This window comes from Papio anubis, unplaced genomic scaffold, assembly GCF_008728515.1.
Source record: "Papio anubis isolate 15944 unplaced genomic scaffold, Panubis1.0 scaffold82, whole genome shotgun sequence".
Classification (NCBI taxonomy): Eukaryota; Metazoa; Chordata; class Mammalia; order Primates; family Cercopithecidae; genus Papio; species Papio anubis.
The window spans coordinates 222,576-245,022 of NW_022168425.1; the positions used below are offsets into that span (position 1 = coordinate 222,576).

The 22,447-nt window shown below is 36.8% G+C and overlaps 1 protein-coding gene across 1 annotated transcript in view; it reads right to left on the bottom strand.

The window, feature by feature from the left end:
* LOC100998165 (ras-related protein Rab-40A-like) overlaps positions 1-22,447 on the bottom strand; it is a 90,825-nt gene that overhangs the window by 67,910 nt on the left and 468 nt on the right. Inside the window, exon 2 of the mRNA XM_031662633.1 lies at positions 7,708-7,923. The gene's annotated coding sequence lies outside the window, so the exon portion shown is untranslated. The remainder of the gene's footprint in view (positions 1-7,707; positions 7,924-22,447) is intronic.

The window sequence follows — 22,447 nt, forward strand, 5'->3', positions numbered from 1 at the left end:
AATACCATTGACACACCTTGAAAAAATTTTGATAGTAACTCATTAATATCAAATATCAATATCAATTGTTGCAAAAACGCTTTTTGTACAGTTGGTTTGTTCCAATTATGGTCCAAACAAGGTCCCCATATTGCACTTGGTTGATATGTTTCTTAAGTGTTACAGACATTATGTTGAGCAAAAGAAAGTTGAACTCATGGAAATAGAGAGTACAAGGATGGTTATCAGAGGCTGGAGAAGGTAGTGGAAGGATGAAGGGGAAGGAGGGATGGTTAATGGGCACAAAAAGTAGTCAGAATGAATGAGACCTAGTATTTGGTAGCACAACAGGGAGATTATAGTCAATAGTAATTTTATTATACATTTTAAAATAACTAAAAGAGTATAATTGGATTGTTTGTAACACAAGGGATAAATGCTTGAGGGAATGGATACTTCATGTTCTGTGATGTGATTATTTCACATTGCATAACTGTATCAAAACATCTCATGTACCCCATAAATATATACACCTACTAGTAATCCCAGCACTTTGGGAGGCCGAGGCGGGTGGATCACGAGGTCAGGAGATTGAGACTATCCTGGCTAACACAGTGAAACCCTGTCTCTACTAGAAATACAAAAAAAATTAGCTGGGCGTGGTGGTGGGCGCCTGTAGTCCCAGCTACTCAGGAGGTTGAGGCAGGAGAATGGCGTGAACCCGGGAGGCGGAGCTTGCAGCGAGCCGAGATCGCGCCACTGCACTCCAGCCTGGGCGACAAAGCGAGACTCCGTCTCAAAAAAAAAAAAAAAAAACCTACAAAGAACTCAAACAAATTTACAAGAAAAAAACAAACAACTCCATCAAAAAGTGGGCAAAGGATATGAACAGACATTTCTCAAAAGAAGACATGCATACAGCCAACAGACACATGAAAAAACGCTCATCACTGGCCATCAGAGAAATGCAAATCAAAACCACAATGAGATACCATCTCACACCAGTTGGAATGGCAATCATTAAAAAGTCAGGAAACAACAGGTGCTGGAGAGGATGTGGAGAAATAGGAACACTTTTACACTGTTGGTGGGATTGTAAACTAGTTCAACCATTATGGAAAACAGTATGGCGATTCCTCAAGGATCTAGAACTAGATGTACCATATGACCCAGCCATCCCATTACTGGGTATATACCCAAAGGATTATAAATCATGCTGCTATAAAGACACATGCACACATATGTTCATTGCAGCACTATTCACAATAGCAAAGACTTGGAATCAACCCAAATGTCCATCAGTGACAGACCGGATTAAGAAAATGTGGCACATATACACCATGGAATACTATGCAGCCATAAAAAAGGATGAGTGTGTGTCCTTTGTAGGGACATGGATGTAGCTAGAAACCATCATTCTCAGCAAACTATCGCAAGAACAGAAAACCAAACACCGCATGTTCTCACTCATAGGTGGGAACTGAACAATGAGATCACCTGGACTCGGGAAGGGGAACATCACACACCGGGGCCTATTATGGGGAGGGGGAGGAGGGAGGAATTGCACTGGGAGTTATACCTGAAGTAAATGAAGAGTTGATGGGTGCTGACAAGTTGATGGGTGCACCACACCAACATGGCACAAGTATACATATGTAACAAACCTGCACGTTGTGCTCAGGTACCCTAGAACTTAAAGTATAATAAAAAAAATTATTAGTAAAATAAAATGTCTTCAAAGTGTAAAAAAAAAAAAAAAAAAACCACACACACACACACACACACACAAAAGAAGCCAAGCACAAAAAAGGGAATACTGCATAATCCCACTGGTATGTTTAAAAACAGGTAAAATTAATATTTGTGCACCATTCTTTTTAACAGCACAAATCTGAAAACAATTGAAATGTCCATCCACAGATTATTCTGGATAAATCATACTACAATCATACAATGGAATACAATATACCAGTAAAAATGAATGGACTAAAGCTACAGCAATTAGAATGCAGATAAATATCAGAAACAATATTTGGTGAAAATTGCAAGTTACAGAATGATACCTAGTTAAACCTGTGTACATATACCTGTAAAATATTTCCTATGAGGCTTTATTAAATTATAGATGTTTAGGATCTACTCTGGACTTAATCTCAACTTGATATTCTATTGGTATATATTACTACTGAATTCTTAATATACTCATGGTATATTATGTACATTGTGTTTTCCTGAATTATTAAATCCAAATATTTTTCCTTTATAAAAATTATGTTCATCTGTTTTTTTTGTATATCAGATGTAATATTCACTGTCTTCATTGAAAATCTGTATAATGACTATCTTTATATACATTGTGTTTAAAACTTTGTGGATTAACTTTATATCCTTTGTGTCACAGAAATAACCAAATTTTCTGTCGATTGCATTATTCTTGTTATAGACACATCAGTTCTTTCACTTCAGAAAATTACCATCAATAAATTAACCACAGCCCCATTTTAAGCTTCTGTCATCCACAAGTAGTTTTTGTTTTATTCTGATGCTTGCCAGAAGACTCTGCAATCAGTCACAGGCTGGAGTTTGTCTCTCCAAGAAAGGAGGACTGTCTCAGAGCCCTGAGGAAATGGATGTCAACACTAAGCAGGGTGATAGATTTGGTCAGTAAAGAAACACTTAGCTCTTATCAGATTCAGAGACTTTATTACTTACATACATATTTTTTTAATGAGCAGCAAATTGTCCCTTGCATTGGGCAAAACAAAAGAGGCCAAATGACTTCAACATGTGTGAGAGGACATCCTGTTCCTAAGAAGTCAGTGCTGTACTACAGCCACAGTATTTTAATTTTTATTTATAATTGACACATGATAATTGTATATATTTATGGGCTACAATGTGATGTTTCGATGCATGTATACATAGTATAATGATCAAATTGGGGTAGTCAGTTACAGTTAGGCAGGAAGAATAAGTTTGGTGTTCTATTACACAGTAGGGTGACTTATAGCAAATAACAATGTATTGTATAGTTCAAGATAACTAACAGAATAGGCTGTGAATGTTGCCACCACAAAAAAATGATAAATGCAGCTAAAAAGTTTTACAGCCTGCAGCTGTAACCCAAAGGAGTAGCGCAGAACGACTCACACCTCATCAGAATCCAAGAGGCAATAAGAAACTCTCATGATAGTCTCCTGCTAGATACGGAGGCAAGTGAGAAATGGTGTGGTTAACAGCTGCTCAGAGACTTGCCATGCTCTCATGCTCAAGCAAGACCAAAAAGGTATTATTTCAAGATTTAGATGAGCAGGGGTTCAACCTTTGCCTTCATGGCCTATGTGAATACATGCAAAGATGTTAGGGTGCTGGAAAGGAGCTGTATCCCTCCCCCCAAAACTATGCTACGTATTTTAGTCTTTTGACACATGAAAGGTACTAGCTGCTGCTGCTGATTCTCTTTTTTTTTTTTTTTTTTTGAGATGGGGGTCTCACTCTGTCACCCAGGCTAGAATGCAGTGTTGTGATCACAGCTCACTGAAGCCTCTAATTCCTGGGCTCAAGCAATCCTCCTGCCTCAGGATCCCAAGTAGCTGGAACTGCAGGTGTGCACCAAATGCCAGGCTGAGGTGTTTTTGTTGTTGTTGTTGTTGTTGGTTGGTTGGTTGTTTTTTGCAGAGATGGAGGTCTATTTTGGCCAGGCTGGTCTCTGATTCCTGGCCTCAAGCAATCCTCTTCCCTGAGCCTCCCTAACTGCTGGGATCACAGGCATGAGCCACTGCGCCTGGCTAACTTCTGAAGTCACTGCTTCAACAACTTTAAAACCATACCAATAGACTGAGGATTTCCAGAATTTTTTAAATTGAGAAGCAGATGGATTCATGAGACCGCTAACCCCAAATCCATCAGAACAAGAGTTAATCATATATGATTGAATTATTTGATGAGGGATTCTTGTCGTTTTTTTAATATTGTTGATGTTGTTCTATGTTCTGGACATATAACGCAGCCTTGTCTTTCTTACATATCTCTAACCCATAACAATTGAGTAGACTTGGCATTCATAAACTGAAACAAAACATTTGCAAATTATCTTTTTCTCTCTGATACCCCCACCCTCTGTAGAATTCACAAATTTGAATTAGATACTCTATTTTTCATGGTAATATAGTGATCTATACAGGTTCAACAAGAACTTGTCCTCCTTTTAAACAGGATATATTAATAATTGGCAAATTTGGTTATGCAAATAAGGCCTTGTCTGAAATATCATATTTGAGAATGATGCTCACTTAATCAAGTATAAACCAGCTACAGTTAGAGAATTAAGGTTTAAACTAGAGAGCCCACTGAGGAAAACTGACTTAGTACCTGGCTTTCAGGGTCCCAGCTTTACAGGTGAGAAACGAAGGCCAGGACCTTTGAGATAGTTTGATAATCTCCAGAAGAAAGAATTGGCCCAAATTTTATATAGTGCAGGTGAAATCCAGTGAGAAAAGTTTCTTGAGTTTCCTTTATAGCCTCAGGATGAGCAAATAATAAGAGGCTTTTAAAAATCCAGTGTGAAAAATCCACAGCTAACATAAAATTCAATGGTGAAAGCTTGGAAGTTTTTCCTTTAAGATCAGGAACAAGACACCTGCATTCAAACTAATATTGGAAGTTCTAGACAAAGCAATTACATGAATAAAAAGAATCATTCAAGTTATAAGGAAAGTAAAATTATTTCTGTTCACAGGTGACATTACCTAGTTTGTAGAAAAATTTAAGGATTCCACAAAAGAACTGTTCAAACTAATAAATTCAGCAATGTTGTAGGATACAAAACCAACACATAAAAATCAGTAGCATTTTTATACACTAACAATGAACAACCCAAAAAGGAAATTAAGAAAACAATTCCATTTGCAATAGCATCAAAAAGAATATAATAATTAGGAATAAACTTAACTAAGGAGGCAAAAGACATCTGCACTCAGAACTACAAAATGTCGATGAAAGAAAATTTAAAAGACAGAAATAAATGGAGATGCATTCTGTGTTCATGGATTGAAAGACTTAATATTGTTAAGATGTCAGTACTAATCAAAGTGATCTATAGATTCAATCACTATCAAAATCCCAATGATGCAATGATATTTTTTGCAGGAATAGAAAAATGCATCCTAAAATTCATATGGAATCTCAAGGGATACTGAATAACTAAAACAACCTTGAGAAAGAAGAACAAAGTTGGAGGTCTCACACTACCAGATTTTAAAACTTACCAAAACTCTACAGTAATCAAAATAGTATGGTGCTGGCATTAAGGACAGACAAATAAACTAATGAGATAGAATAGAGCCTAGAAATAAACTCTCACATATATGATAATTGATTTTTGACAAGGTTGCCAAGACCATTCCATGAGGGAAAGGACAGTCTTTTCAATGAATATGTGAGGAAAACTGAATATCCACATGTCAAAGAATGAAGTTAGATACTTCCCTTACACCGTATACAAAAATAAACTCAAAATAGATCAAAGCCCTAAGTGTAAATCTAAAACTATCAAACTTTTAGAAGAAAACATAGGGGGGAACCTTCATGCCACTGGATTTGGCAATGATTTCTTGAATAACAAAAGCACAGGCAACAAAAAATAGATAAATTGGATTTTATCAAAATAAAAACCTTCTGTGCATCAAAGGATACTATCAACATGGTGAAAATGCAGTCCATGCAATGGGAGAAAATATTTGCAAATCATATATCTCATAAGGGACTAATATTTAGAATATAGAACTCCTACAACTCAACAATAAAAAAAATCCAATTAAAAACTCGGCAAAGGACCTGAACGACTATTACTCCAAAGGAGATATACAGATTGCCAATAAGTACACGAAAAGATGCTCAACACCACTAATTAGTAAGGAAATGCAAACCAAACCACACAATGAGATACCACTTCACATCCATTAGGATGGCTACTATATGAGAAAAAACAAAAATAAAAACAGAAAATAACAAGTATTGGCAAGGATGCAGAGAAACTGGAACCCTTGTGCATTGTTGATGGAAATGTAGAATGGTACAGCCACTGTGGAAAATAGCACGGCAATTCCTCAAAAAATTAAACATATAATTAATATATGATCCATTAATTCCACTTTAAGTACATACCCAAAAGAACTGAAAACAGGAGCGTGAATAGATATTGTATGCCAATGGTCAATAACAGCATTATTCACAATAGCCAAAAGATGGAAACAACCCAAGTGTCCACCAAGGGATGAATAAATAAATAAAATGTGATATAGACATACAGTGGAATATTATTTAACCTTAGAAAGGAATAGAATTCTGATACATGCTATAACATCGATGAACCTTGAAGACATTATGCTAAGTGATATAAGTCAGACACAAAAAACAAATATTGTATGAGTCCATTTATATGGGGTACCTAGAATAGTCAAATTCATAGAGATAGAAAGTAGAATGGTGGCTACCAGGGACTGGGGTTGTGGGGGGAATGGGAGGTTGTCGTTTAATGGGTACAGCTTCAGTTTGGGAAGATGAAAAAGTCTGGAGACAGATGGTGATAACGGTTGCACAACAATGTGAATATATTTAATGTCACTAAACTGTACACCAAAAATTATTTATATGGTAAATTTTATGTTATATATATTTTTTAATACAGTAAAAAAGTCCAATGTGATCATCATTATGAAAACTCTTAGCAATGAATACTAAAGAAGGACTATATAGTAAATTAGGATTTCTGCTGTATCTGTGTAAATAAACAAGCCAAATCTAATGAGTTCAGCCTTATTTTGTGGTCAAGAATAACCATACTTTGAAATTAATGTTTATCAAAAATAGAAAAGCTATAGGAAAAAATGTTCTTCAAAGGAAAATTATGTGTTATCTATAGTACACCCTTCTGGGTTGTTTGATTCTGATTCTATAGGAGCAATTTTATAGCTCTGTACGCTTTTAGTTACTTAAAGAAATGGAAATAATTCCAGTCTATAAATATGCAAATGAATTTTGTATGGTGAAAGTATGGAAAAGAATGGCCTTCCTCTCTTGTGGCAAAACCCCTGAGAAAGAGGCTATTTTCAGTTTTAAAATAATGAAGCTTTACAATTTCATGTAGTCATATCTGTTAATATTTATTATATTAAATAGTAAAACAGAAATTTTTAATATATTTATATTAATTCATTTTAAACTTACAATAAAATATCCATTACATCCTGTAAACTTACATTGTAAATTTATATGAAAAATGTGTTTTCTAAAACAAGTCATAAGGAGATGGACTTTTTTATTTGAAAATCTCTTTAATATTTATTCTAATGGAAGTCTGCTGAATTCTTATATATGTTCCTGCAATTAATCTGTTGGATATAATATATAAGGTATCTCTGGAAAATTTCAGCATATATTTGTGAGGGAATGAGAATGAAAAATGTAGATAACATCTTACAGGTCCGATGAATGGCTGACCTACAAAAATAACTAAAAGAACTGACTCATTAGTAAAGTGGTATAATGCAACATTATTAAGTATAACCCACTATTTTATTTTTTAAACAAATTGGACCATAGATACATTAAACTAAAATTGATAATATTTAGTTTGTTGTAACAAAAAAAGAAGATGTTTTAAAATTAGCAGGACATCACACTTCAAGAACTAAAGTAGATTCAACATTACTGGAACATGGTTCTTACCTTTGGTTTTGAATACAGTGTGCTTGTGGATATCCCCAGACAGCATCGGGCTCGGGTGATCTGGATGTCTCTGGAGGTGATAGTGGAGCACTCAGTGTAGCAACCAGGCAGCCAGCCTTGGTGGTGATGTGCTCAAAGATGTCGATAAGAAAATCATTCATGATGCCCAAGGAATTTAATGTAGTGCTGATATAAGGATGAAATTGCTTCAGAACCCTGTAAACATAGATGTAAATATAGACAGTTACTCAACTGTCTCCGCAGCATCTCTTTTCACATCTTCCCCTTCTGTGTTTTGGAAATGACTTTCTTAAAGCCCTTTATGTTAAAGTAAGATTTAGAAGGATGCTCAGCCATGACAGACATTGTTTTCAGTACCTTGGAATGAGATACTGGTTGGTGACAGGGTGGTGCCCATGTATAGGCCCTGTATTCAAATGAAGTACTGGGTACACACACAATTTCTAATTAGATGAAATGTAATTCGAGGAAACCCTGCCAATAAACCACACAATGGCAAATATGATTCGATAGTTCTATGTGGTACAGTCCAATGAGAAGGCATGAAATGGTCAGTCTCACTGGAAGCTTCCTGTAGGCTCCACCAAGAGCACTTTGAAGATACCATCTACAGCAGCTAAACTGTAACAATTTCAGCTTCAACTTGTTGAGTGATTCTGATCTCCATAACCCAGGTCCGTGATGCCAGAGGAATGATGCTGGCCATGTTTGAGCTATTTGTCCACTAACCCAGAATCTAATGTCACCTTAGGCTAAGCCACTGTGGCTTGAGCAAGAATCCTCCCACATGGGAGAAGAGCTCGTGGAAAACAAGAGATCTGGCTAACAAACCACTGCCTCTAATTCTGATCAAAAACCTCAGTGACTCGAGGAAAGATGACAAAACTATGGTCTCCAAACAACACACAAAAAACCAGGAATATTTATTAACATGTAAAATATTCATAAGCATTAAACAAGTTAAAAATCACTTTCTTGACAATACTTAAGTCCTAGAAACATACTTTAAACTGTATAATTTGTGGATAAATATCAGTGTTCTTGGCTGAAAAAAGTTACTAAACATCTAACTAACCTCCTTAGGGAAAAGAGAGAAATAATGTAGGAAATATTATTCAATGGAAATAATATCTCTTTCAAATATCTATGATAATACAACTGAAAATATTGATTGAATGCATAAATTTGTGGAAAACATAAATTACAGAAACTAAACCCACTCTCCTCCCCACAAAAGAGATTTAAGGACTAAGAAGAATGGAAGAAATCGAGGTCACCAATGAGCTACCATCCCAAAAGGCCAGGCTTCCAAAAGTATTTCATGTCAAACCACTAAGGAACAGGTGTTTTTTTCTCTTAATGGAATAGTGTCAGATTATGAAGGGAAAAAATATCATTTTGATGTAAAGAAAATATGCTAAAAGGAGTTCTGACCAGTGACATTTATAAACAAGAATATAAAATCCTACATAAAATATTAGCAATTATATCTGGCATCATAGTTAATGATGAACACAAAAGGACAAAGCAGGGTTCATCCAAAAATATAAAGACGTTCCAGTAAAATACAAGTATGATTCACCTTATGATGTTAAAGGAAAAAAGGGTAATCTTCAGTTAATCTCAGTACATGATTTAACTTCCTTTGCTAATATAATGAGTTATACAATGTTTGTTTCATGGCAAATACTAGCATTACCATCATTAGAGTCAGGATTCAGAAAAAGTGAGCCCTCTCATCAAGACTGTTATTTATCATGATTTGGTGTATTAGGAAAAATCTTATAAAAGGACTTAAAAAAGGATTTTACTGCAGAGGAGACCTGGAAAAACTACAATAAAATCATCTGCAAGTAAACTGCCCAAAGAGGCACCACATGATTGACTTACACATTTGGAACGACATTTTGGAAAACCAAGGCTCTTTTCAGAGCCATGTGTGGCTTGAAAAGAAAGGCTTTCTCTTTCAGAGAAAGAGCTGTGGACATATTTGTAAAAAAAACATTTCATTAAGTCACTTAATTTATATCATGCTGCTTCAAAATGCCAGTGTCTGTCAGCATGCCATACAAATGTTTTACCAAAATTATTCTAGCATATTGGTCTCATATACATTGTATTATGCAAAAAGGCATTTTTAATATATCATATCCATGAAGACAGTTATAGTGTTTTTGCCATTTTCCTCTTGTAAATTCAGAAAGTAAATAGAAACATTAGTGAAAGAACATTAAAAATGCGTTATAATTTGGCTGAGAGTGCAGGGGTGATTGAGACAGATGAATCTGGTAAGTAGAGAAAAAAACAGGGCTTGATGCTGAAAGGCTAGATGGGGCAATGAGTACATCTGATTATTAACCTGATGGGTGCACGAACAAGGAGATTAAGTGAACAAGAGTGCTCTAATTCTTTGTTAAAAAAAAAAAAAAGACTACGGGAAACAGCTTTAACTGCTGTAAATAATGTACTATAAGCAGGACTCCTGGGGAAACAGTGTTACTGGAATAAAAATATCACAAGCTTTTTTTGAATCCACGTTAATACATAATGAAAACAAACAAAAAGCACAGAAATATATATCAAAAACTTCAAGAAACAATCCAATCCCCTTGCCAAGCTCTCTGGACTCTGAAATTTTTATTCTATTTCATTGAGGTTTATTCAATTCTGTTCTTTCCCAGTCAAAAGTCTTTTTAAAAATCACAAATCTTAATGAGCTGCAATTATGCAAGATTTGGATGATGTGAGCATTCAGTGAGTGCAGCTCATACCCCACTCTCTGCTGGGTCAGCCAATGTAGGACCCGCAGCCCCTGAGCTATTGGCCCAGAGTATGGGGAAGTGACCCTGCTGAACCAATAAGAGCCTTCCTGGGATGTTCAGTCTTGAATGTTGAAGAGGAAACTGGTGTGGCTCTTTGTTTAGGTTTGGTTGCTTCATTGTCTAATCTTTTGCTTCCATTCATGGAGATTTAAGGATATAAATTCAGGGCTAGTAGTCGTGGACATAATTCTTGCCTCATACATCATGTTAGTCCATTTATGCTGCTAAATACCTGAGATTGGGTAATTTATAAGGAACAGAAAGTTATTTCTCACAATTCAGGGGGCACCAGCAAGTTTGGTATCTAGTTGAGGGATCAGGTTCTGCTTCCAAGAAAGCATCTTGTTGCTGCATCCTCATTTGGAGGAAAGTGTAGGGACGAAAGGGGCCTAGGCAGTTCCCTCCAGCCCTTTTATAAAGTCGCTTATCCTGTTCATGAGGGCAGAGCCCTCATAGCCTAATCACCTGCTAGGGCCTCCACCTCTTAATACCATTACATTGGATATTAAGTTTCGACATGAATTTTGGAGTAGACGCAAACATTCAAACCATAGCATATGGCAACTGATTAAGAAAAATAATGTCACACACACACACACACACACACACACACAAGCTAAATGAATGTTATCTTATTTTTTTCACTTCCAAGCACATATGCCTGAAAATAAAACCCACGACGTCAACTCAGAAGGATGAAATCCCAGCTCCCAGTGCAGCCACCAATATAATGGGTTTGGTCCTTATTCCTGGCCCCTTACTGCCCACCTTCTCTTTGATCCTGGCCTGTTACTACTGGACAAGAGGAGAATAAGGATGGTGTGAGGAGGAGAAAGTTTGAAAAAGTAGCCACTCTTTCCCTTTATTTTGAGGGACTTTAAAAACAAATCTAGGGTCATAGGCAGGTTTTGCCCAGTCCCTGAGGAGGACATTAGGGGAACATGAGAGCACCCAGACCTCTCTTTAGTGGGTCATCAGTCCAGTCCTTGCATGCTGACCTGTGGTCCATCTGAGAGATGTGATAGGCCAGCCCTGCCCCTCACGGCTTCTACCATTACTAAGTAATACCAAAACCCATCCATAATTTAACTACCTCTGCTTCCAAGATCGTCCCACACAGAGGTAAGTGCAAACAACATCAGCCTTTGGAGGTTGAAACTAGGCAGGGACCATATGGCTTTGGGTGGACCTGATACTTGACCAGATATTTTGTCATGCACTATCAGCAATCTTGTTTTAAGAATAAATAATATGCATAGTCATTGCACTTGTTAAAATAATTGTGAATAGTGAATTCTGTCCCTTCTAGTAACTGAGAGTCCTTTCCCAGATGGGATCTTCCCACAGAGCTGAAGGACCTTACCCATGGCCGGGTAGGTTTTGGGTTAGGTCTGACACCAGAACCCAGGACGATCTCCTGAATTTCACTCCAGCGTCTGCTCTATCAGACATGGCATTAGACTGAGTGTTTGAGCCTATCAGAGACTCATAGAAACTGTGCCCCTCTACATTAACCTGCTTGACAAGAAATACGTTAAAATAAAATCTAAATGCTATGTTGATTTGCTTGATCTCCCTCAATATTCACTTGGGTAATTAATTCAAATTAAAATGTGTAAGCACATTTTTCTCTTAACAAACTCCAACAACTGGGGATATCAGCAATCATGCTGAATTCCAGGGGCTGCTTCTGCTTTTCACTGTCTTTGAATTTCTTCTTGTGGCCTCAAACCTGAACCCATTTTCAACTCCATAGGTATGTGGCTTTGTAGACAGGAGGGTGATAGAGGGATTACAATGGAAGTATCAGTGCTATATATGTGTTTTTATCCCATGTTGCTTGAAGCTGTAATTTGTTCATTTTCATTTCTGTGTTGTAATGCATTGTAGGACTATAACACTATTCTTATGTTGATGAACATTTGCATTGCTTTATGTTTTGTACTTAATGATCAATCTTGTTCACATCTTTTGGTGGACATAAAAACTCATTTCTGTTGCATATATACCAGGAGTGCAACTGCTGAGTCAGAGCATACATGAATGTTTAACCTTAGTAAATACTGACAGTTTTTCAAAGTGCTTTTTCAATTCATAGTTCCAGCCAGAATGTATATGTGGGTTCTCGTTGCTCTGTATCCTTACCAACTCTCCACATTATTTGTCTTTCAACTATTATACTCCCATTTCACAGATGGGCTAACCCCTGGGCCTAGAAGAGGTTACTTTTCTAAAGTAAATACTAAGTCTGAATTCTATATTCTTTCCACTATGCCAGGTTATCAACTTTTAGATATGAGTTTCCAGTACTCAAGTATTGGTTGTTCCAAAATTACACAGGATAATACTTTTGTAACTTTAAAATTATATGTATTTTGGCCGGGTGCGGTGGCTCATACCTGTAATCCCAGCATTTTGGAAGGTCGAGGCAGGTGGATCACTTGAAGTCAGGTGTTCAAGACCAGCCCGTCCAACATAGTGAAACCCCATCTGTACTAAAATACAAAAATTAGCCAGGTGTGGCGGCACACGCCTGTGATCCCAGCTACTCAGGAGGCCGAGGCACAAGAATTGCTTGAACCCAGGAGGCAGAGGTTGCAGTGAGCCGAGATGATGCCACCGCACTCCAGCCTGGGCAACAGTGAGACTCTGTCTCAAAAATAAAACATAAAAAATTACATGCATTTTGAGTTACCCCCACAAATGAATAGAATGATACCTGTACCCTGATATGCATCTATGTTAGTAGTCACTCAACATCACATCTCAATGATGACAATTGTTGTGGTGGTTGAGGTTAAATTGTTTCCTTTGGTCTAAGACATGGGCTGATGAACTTTTTCCATAAAGGGCCAGATAGTAAATATTTTAGGCTTTGTGGGCTATTTATGATTTATTTTACTCCTAGTATTATTTCATATTTTATACAGATTATTAAGGTTAGTATTGCTGTATAACAAATTACTCCAAAATTTAACCATTTATATTCAAGAAGTGTTCAGCTGCTAGGTTCTTATTTTGGGACTCTCATGATGTTGAAGTCAAGATGTCAGCTGGAGGCTAGGCACCGTGGCTCACGCCTGTAATCCCAACATTTTGGGAGGCCAGGGTGAGTAGATCACCTGAGGTCAGGAGTTTGAGACCAGCCTGACCAACATAGCGAAACCCCGTCTCTACTAAAATTAGCCTGGTGTGGTGGCATGCACCTGTAATCCCAGCTACTCAGGAGGCTGAGGCAGGAGAATCATTTGAACCCGGAGGCGGAGGTTGCAGTGAGCTGATATTGCACCACTGCACTCCAGTCTGGGTGACAGAGCGAGACTGTCTCATTCAATCAATCAATCAATAAAATATGTCAGCTAGGACAGCAATCATCTTAAAGCTGGACTGGGATGGAAATCCAAGAGGGCTCACTAACAGGGATGGCAGTTATTGCTAGCTTTTGGATTACAACACAGCTGGAGCTGTCAACTAAAGAGCATATATATGGCCTTTTCAGCATGGTGGTTTCAGGGTAGGAAGAATTGTTACATGGCAGCTGCTTCTCCAAGAGTGAATGTTCCAAAAATGCCAGGCAGATAACCTTGTGGGGCTTTTTGACCTAACCTTAAAAGTCACACAAAGTGATTTACACTGTACTATACAGATCAAAGTAGTCACAAGCCTCCCAAATTCAAAAGGAAGAGACAAAGTCCACATCTGTCAATGGGAAGAATGGAAAGGTCACACATCATATGTGGAGTGGGACATAACAACTTTGGAAATTAAATCTCTTCCTCAGGTAAATAAATGGATGCAATATGCATATAGATATTCAATAGATCAATGTTGTTAACAGTAAAAATATGGAACATTTCTAATGCTAATCAATGGGGAATTGATTAAATAAATTTTGGTAACTGTGAAGAGTAGAATATTATGCAACCACTAAAATGTAGACTGACGTGGGAATGTTCTGAAGATATAGTTTTAAGTGAAAGAATCAAGTAGCAGAACAGTATATACAGTACAATTTCATTAAATATACAAATTGTATATGAAATATGCATAGAAAAATTTAATAAAATATAGCATACAACCCCACCCTCTACATTATATATGTTTGATTTTCTGTATTTTTTATAATTAACAACCTAGTAAACATTTAGCTACATATATCAAGAAATCTTAAAATTCTCATAACTTTTGATCCATTAATTCAAGTTTTTAGAATAAATCCAAATAAAATAATCAAGGAAAGGTACTAACATATAAATATTAAAACATGCATAATAGAGAAAAATTATGTGACTTTAGTTCAATCCATTATAGTGAAAATCTGCATATATAATACTTTGAAATAATCAATATTATGACAGATTTTTATCACAGCTTTATTGAGATATAATTCGCGTGCCATATAATTCGCCTATGTAGGGTACATAATCAAATGGTTTTTTAGTATACTCACAGAGTTGTGCAACCATCATCACAAAGAAATCTCATGCCCATTAGCAGTCACTACCATCTTCCCTTCAATTTCCCACCCCCAGCCCTAGGCTACCACTAATTTACCTTCTGTCTCTATGGATATACCAATTCTAAATGTTGCATATTAATGGACTCATACAATATGTAATAATTTGTGACTGGATTATTTCACTTGGCACAAAGTTTTCAAGGTTCATTCACGTTTTAGCATGTATCAGCACTTTGTTCCATTTCTTTTTCCATTTCTTTTGCCAAATAATATTCCATTGTACAGATATACCGTATTTTATATATCTATTCATTGAGTGATAGGTATTTAAGAATATTTCTACTTTCTAACTATAATGAATAATGCTGCCAGGAACATACATATTCAAGTTTTGTGTCAGCATATTGTTCCATTTGCCTTGGGGATATACTTAGGAGTGGAATTGTTGAGTCATATGGTAATGCCATGTTTAACATTTTGAGGAACTGCCCAACTGTTTTCCACAGTAGTGTGCCATTTGATGTTCCCACCTATAGTATGTGATGGTTCAAATTTTTCTACATTTTTTGCAAATACTTGTCATTATATTTCTTGTTTATTATATCCATCCTAGTGGGTATAAAGTAGTATCTCATTATGGCTTTGATTTGCATTTTCCTGATGGCTAATGATGTTGGGCACATTTTCATGTATTTATTGGCCATTCGTATATTTTCTTTGGAGAAATACCTATTCAGATCCTTTGCCCATTTTAAAATTGGGTTTTTAAAATTATTTAGTTGTAAGTATTTCTATATATTATAGATACAAGTCCCTTATCAGATACATTACTCGCAAAAATTTTTCCTAGTCTGTTAGTTGTCTTCTCACTTTCCTGATGATGTCCTTTGAATCATAAAAATTCTGCATTTTGATGAGGTCCCATTTATCTATAGTTCTTTTGTTTCTTGAGCTTTTGTTGTCATATCTGAAGAACCACTGCCTAATCCAAGGTCATAAAGAATTACACCTAAGTTTTCTTCTAAGAATTTGATAGTTTTAGCTCTTACAATTAGGACTCTAATCTATTTTGAAGTAAGTTTTGTAGATGGTGTGAGAAAGAGGCCCAAATTCATTTTTTTGAAGGTAGATATCCATTTGTCTCAGCACCATTTGTTAAAAAAACTATTCTTTCATAGTTGAATTTTCTTGGCACGACTGTAGGTATGAGGGTTTATTTCTGGACTCTTAATTATATTCCATTGATCTATATGTCCTTATGCCAGTACCACACTGCCTTGATAGAAATCTGGAAGTGTGAGACCTCCAATGTTTTCCTTCTTTTTAAATATTGTTTTGTATATTCTGGGTTTCCTGAATTTTCATGTCGATTTTGGGACCAGCTTACCAATTTCTGCAAAGAAGCCAGATAAGATTTTGATAGAGATTACATTGATTCTATGGATCAATTTTGGAAATATTAAGTCTTCCGATCTATGAATATAGAATGTTTTTCCATTTATTTAGGTATTCTTTTATTTCTTTCAACAATTTTTTTTTAGTTTTTGGTGTACAAGTCTTAGATCTTTTATTGAATTTATTTCTAAGTGTTTTATTATCTTTATGCTATTTTAAGTGGAATTGTTTTCTTACTTTCCTCTTTGAATAGTTCATTGCTAGCATATAAAATACAATTAACTTTTGTATATAAATCATATATTCAGCTGCATCACTGAACTCATTTGTTAGTTCTCACAGTTCTTCAGTGGATTCTTTGGGATGTTCTATATACAAGATCACATCACCTGCAAATAGATAGTTTTACTTCTTTCCTTTCAACCTGGATGCCTTTTATTTCATGTCTCTTGCCTACCCTGAAGATATCTGAATGTATGTCAGAAAATAAAGCTCTTAATTTTCCCTCAAATATTTAACTAATTACACAAATATGGTTTCTATAATAGCCTATTTTTTACTACTGATCAGAAATGTTTCCCTATCACACACTAAAAACTTGTATACTTGGGTGTGTTAGTGGGCTTTCTTGTTTTATTTCTCTTACTGTGCTTATTTCAGTACTATATTGGTTAAAATTGTAGCCTTATAAGTCATTCTTCTTCCTTGAAGTGTGAATTGCCCCACCAGAGATAAATGAAATAGCACGCCAGATAAGACAAGGTAGCTAGCACAGTGCTGCTAACGTAAGTCGCATCTCTAGAGGGCAACATCACATACTTGTGGCTGTCCTTTGTGTCCCACCACACATAGTAGTGTCACTATCAATTGGGATGAACAGTTAATAAAGAATTATTTTTACTGTGTATTAAGTGCCCAATATATAAGGATTAATTATTTTTATAAACCAAACACCCAAAGATAACCAGATTAAGCAGGTATACTAAGAAGATTATGTAACTAAATCTGTAATGATGTACATTTGTGTTGTTCCATTTTTTTAAAATTATAAACTAAGCCAATGGAATCACTACTGTAGTTACAATACAAACAAATAATAAGTGTTCAATAAATAATTGCTATGGGAATCTTTTAACATAAATTTTTTGAGACAGGGTCTGGCTCTTTCACTGAGGCTGGAATGCAGTGGCACAGTCACAGCTCACTGCAGCCTCTATCTCCCAAGAGCAAGCAATCAATTCTCCCACCTCAGCCTCCCAAGTAGCTGGGACTACTGGTGTGTGCCACCACACTGGGCTAAATGTTGTAATTTTTGCAGAAACAGGGTTTTGCCATGTTGCCCAGGCTGGTCTCAAACTCCTGGGCTCAAGCAATCTACCCACCTTGGCTTCCCAAAGTGAACATTTTAAATATAAGACTATTTTAGCACTGTCTTAATTATCTCTGTGGGTACATCAAAAAGCTAGAAAGATATGAAGTTAACAACCTAACATCACAACTAAAAGAGCTAGAGAACCAAGAGCAAACAAACCCTAAAGCTAGCAGAAGACAAGAAATAGCCAAAATGATAGCTGAACTAAAGGAGATAGAGATATGAAAAACCCTTCAAAAAAATCAATGAATCCAGGAGCTGGTTTTTGGAAAAAATCAATAAAATAGATAGACTGCTAGCCAGACTAATGAAGAAAAGAGAAAAAATCAAATAAACACAATCAGAAATGATAGGGGGATATCACCACTGACCCCACAGAAATATAAAAACCATCAGAGAATACTATAAACACCTTTATGCACGTAAACTGGAAAACCTAAAAGAAATGGATAAATTCCTGGACACGTACAGCCTCCCAAGACTGAAACAGGAAGAAATTGAATTCCTGAATAGGCCAATAACAAGTTCTGAAATTGAGGCAGTAATAAATAGCCTACTAACAACAACAAAAAAGCCCAGGACCAGACAGATTCACAGCTGAATTTTACCAGAGGTACAAAGAACAGCTAGAATAGTTTCTATTGAAACTATTCCCAAAAAATTGAAAAGGAAAGACTCCTCCCTAATTCATATTAAGAGGCCAGCATCATCCTGATACCAAAATCTGGCAGAGATACAACAAAAAAAGAAAACTTCAGATAAATATCCTTGATGAACATTGATGCAAAAATCCTCTATAAAATACTGGCAAATCAAATCCAGCAGCACATCAAAAACTTATCCATCACGATCAAGTTGGCTTCATCCCCGAGATGAAAGGTTGGTTAAACATACACAAATCAATAAATGTGATTAATCATATAAACAGCACTAAAGACAAAAACCACATGATTATCTCAATAGATGTAGAAAAACCCTTTGATAAAATTCAATATCCCTTCATGTTAAAAATTCTCAATAAACTACATATTGAAGGAACATACCTCAAAATAATAACACCCACATATGACAAACCCACAGTCAATATCATACAGAATGGGCAAAAGCTGGAGGCATTTCCCTTGAAAACCAGCACAAGACAAGGATGCTCTCTCTCACCACTCCTATTCAACATAGTATTGGAAGTTCTGACCAGGACAATCAGGCAAAAGAAAGAAATAAAGGGTATTCAAATAGGAAGAAAGGTAGTCAAATTATCTTTGTTTGCAGATGAAATTCTCCTATATCTAGAAAACACCATTATCTCAGCCCAAAAGCTTCTTAAGCTGATAAGCAACTTCAGCAAAGGCTCAGGATATAAAATCAATGTGCAAATATCACTAGCATTCCTATATACAAACAATATGCGAGCTGAGAGTCAAATGATGAATGAACTTCCATTCACAATTGCTACAAAAAGAATAAAATTCCTAGGAATACAGCTAACAAGGGAAGTGAAGGACCTCTTCAAGGAGAACTAAAAACCACTACTAAAAGAAATCAGAGAGGATTTCAGTGAGGACCCAAACAAATGGAAAACATTTCATTCTCGTGGATAGGAAGAATCAATATCATGAAAATGGTCATACTGCCCAAGGTAATTTATAGATTCAATGCTATTTCCATTAAACTACCATTGACATTCTTCACAGAACTGAAAAAAACTATTTTAAAACTCATATGGAACCAAAAAAGGGCCCAAATAGCCAAGACAATCCTAAGCAAATAAAACAAAGTTGGAGGCATCACACTACTTGATTTCTAACTATACTACAAGGTTACAGTAAATAAAACAGCATGGTACTGGTACAAGAACGGACACATAGACTAATGGAACATAATAGAGAACTCATAAATAAGACCACACACCTACAACCATCTGATCTTCAATAAATCTGACAAAAACGAGCAATGGGGAAAGGATTCCCTATTTAATAAATAGTGCTGGGAGAAATGGCTAGCCATATGCAGAGAATTGAAACTGGACCCCTTCCTTATACCATATACAAATATTAACTCGAGATGGATTAAAGACTTAAACGTAAAACCCAAAACTACAAAAACCTTAGAAGAAAATCTAGGCAATACCATACAGGACATAGGCACCGACAATTGCAACAAAAGCAAAAATTGACAAATGAGATCTAATTAAACTAACGACCTTCTATGCAGCAAACAAAACTCATCAGAGTGAACAGACAACCTACAGAATGGGATAAAATTTTTGCAATTTATCCATCTGACAAAGGTCTAATATCCAGAGCCTCCAAGAAGCTTAAACAAATTTACGAGAAAAAACAACCCCATTAAAAAGTAACCAAAGGACATGAACAGACGCTTCCCAAAAGAAGACATACATGAGGCCAAAAAACATATGAAAAAAGCTCAACATCACTGATAGTTAGAGAAATGCAAATCACAACCACAATGAGATACCATCTCAAGCCAGTCAGAATGGCTATTATTAAAAAGTCAAAAAACAACAGATGCTGGCAAGGTTGTAGAGAAAAAGAAATGCTTTTACACTGTTGGTGGGAGTGTAAATCAGCAACCACTGTGGAAGACTGTGACGATTCCTCAAAGACCTAGAACCAGAAATACCATTTGACTGAGCAATCTCATTACTGGCTATATACCCAAAGGAATATAAATCATTCTGTTACAAGGATACATGCACGCGTATGTTCACTGCAGCACTATTCACAATAGCAAAGATACGGAATCAACTGAAATGCCCATCAATGATAGACTAGATTAAGAAAATGTGGTACATATACACCATGGAATACTATGCAGCCATAAAAAGGAACAAGATCATGTCCTTTTCAGGCACATGGATGGAGCTAGAAGCCACTATTCTCAGCAAACTAATGCAGGAACAGAAAACCAAACACCGTGTGTTCTCACTGGGAGCTGAATGATGAGAACACATGGACACATGTTAGGGAACAACACACACAGGGGCCTGTTGGGGGCAGGGAGGAAGAGCATAAGGAAGAATAGCTAGTGGCTGCCAGGCTTAATACCTAGGTGATGGGATGATCTATACAGCAAACCACCATGGCACATGTTTATCTATGTAACAAACCTTCACATCCTGCACATGTGCCCCTGAGCTTAAAATAAAAGTTGAAGAAAGAAAATTATCATTGTGGGTAACTATTAGAAGTGAAATTACGCCGGGCGCGGTGGCTCAAGCCTGTAATCCCAGCACTTTGGGAGGCCGAGACAGGCGGATCACAAGGTCAGGAGATCGAGACCATCCTGGCTAACACGGTGAAACCCTGTCTCTACTAAAAAATACAAAAAACTAGCCGGGCGAGGTGGCAGGCGCCTGTAGTCCCAGCTACTCGAGAGGCTGAGGCAGGAGAATGGTGTAAACCCGGGAGGCGGAGCTTACAGTGAGCCGAGATCCGGCCACTGCACTCCAGCCTGGGCGACAGAGCGAGACTCCGTCTCAAAAAAAAAAAAAAAAAAGAAAAAAGAAAAAGTGAAATTACTGACACAAAAGATCAAATATTAATTTTTTTTTTGAGATGAAATCTCACTCTCTCCCCCAGGCTGGAGTGCAATGGCATGATCTCGACTCACTGCAAACTCTGCCTCCCGGGTTCAAGCAATTCTCCTGCCTCAGCCTATGAAATAGCTGGGATTATAGGCACCCGCCACCACGCCCAGCTAGTTTTGGTATTTTTAGTAGAGAGGGGGTTTCACCATTCTGGTCAGGCTGGTTTTGAACTCCTGACCTCAGGTGATCCACCCGCCTCAGCCTCCTAAAGCACTGGGATTACAGGTGTGAGCCACTGTGCCTGGCCAATATTTTTATTTTTAAATAATTTACAAAGTTGATCTTCAGAAAAATTTCACCAATATATTCAATAAGAGCAGGGGAGGGTGCATGTGTCCCCAGTCCTTCAACAAATCTGTTAAAAATTTTCATGTAATCTAATCTATCAGCATTTGTCTCTTTGTTATATAGTCACACTGCATATCGATTGGCCAACGACAACAGACAGCATAGAATACGACAGGCTATAGTATACAGCCTAGGAGTGTAGTAGGCTATACCATATAGGTTTGTATAACCACACTCTACGATGTTCGCACCACCACGAAATTGCCTGATGCATTTCTCAGAACATATCCCCATTATTAAGTGGCACGTGACTATATTTAAAGGCCTTCCACACCAAAAGCTTATGTGGAGATAAACGGAGACTACCCATAAGAGAACAAACAAGTGCTACTTATTCACAGCTTTTTTATAGCAAGGAAGTCAAGCCACCATCATTTGAATCTGGCAGAGATTCAAAGGCAGGCAGGGGAGTGGGAAAGCTTTATAGCGGAAAACAAAAACACAAAGACTTCAAGTATGCTCTGATTGGATGTTGTTGACGTGAGGAAGCTAGAGGCAGGCCAACTAGAGGCAAGCATCCTATGTGATTGAGTATGGGTTCATATTTGGGTTTTTCTTGTTTGTCATCAGGTCAAAAAAATTAAAAAGGCCAGAAAGGCTAGCAAATTGATTAAAGTCCTGAACATTTCTGCAGATGCTATACTTTGGCTTCTCGAGCTGCTTGCAGTAACGGTTGTGGGTCTCAGTTCTATTTTCGTATGTGGTCTGGTCATTGT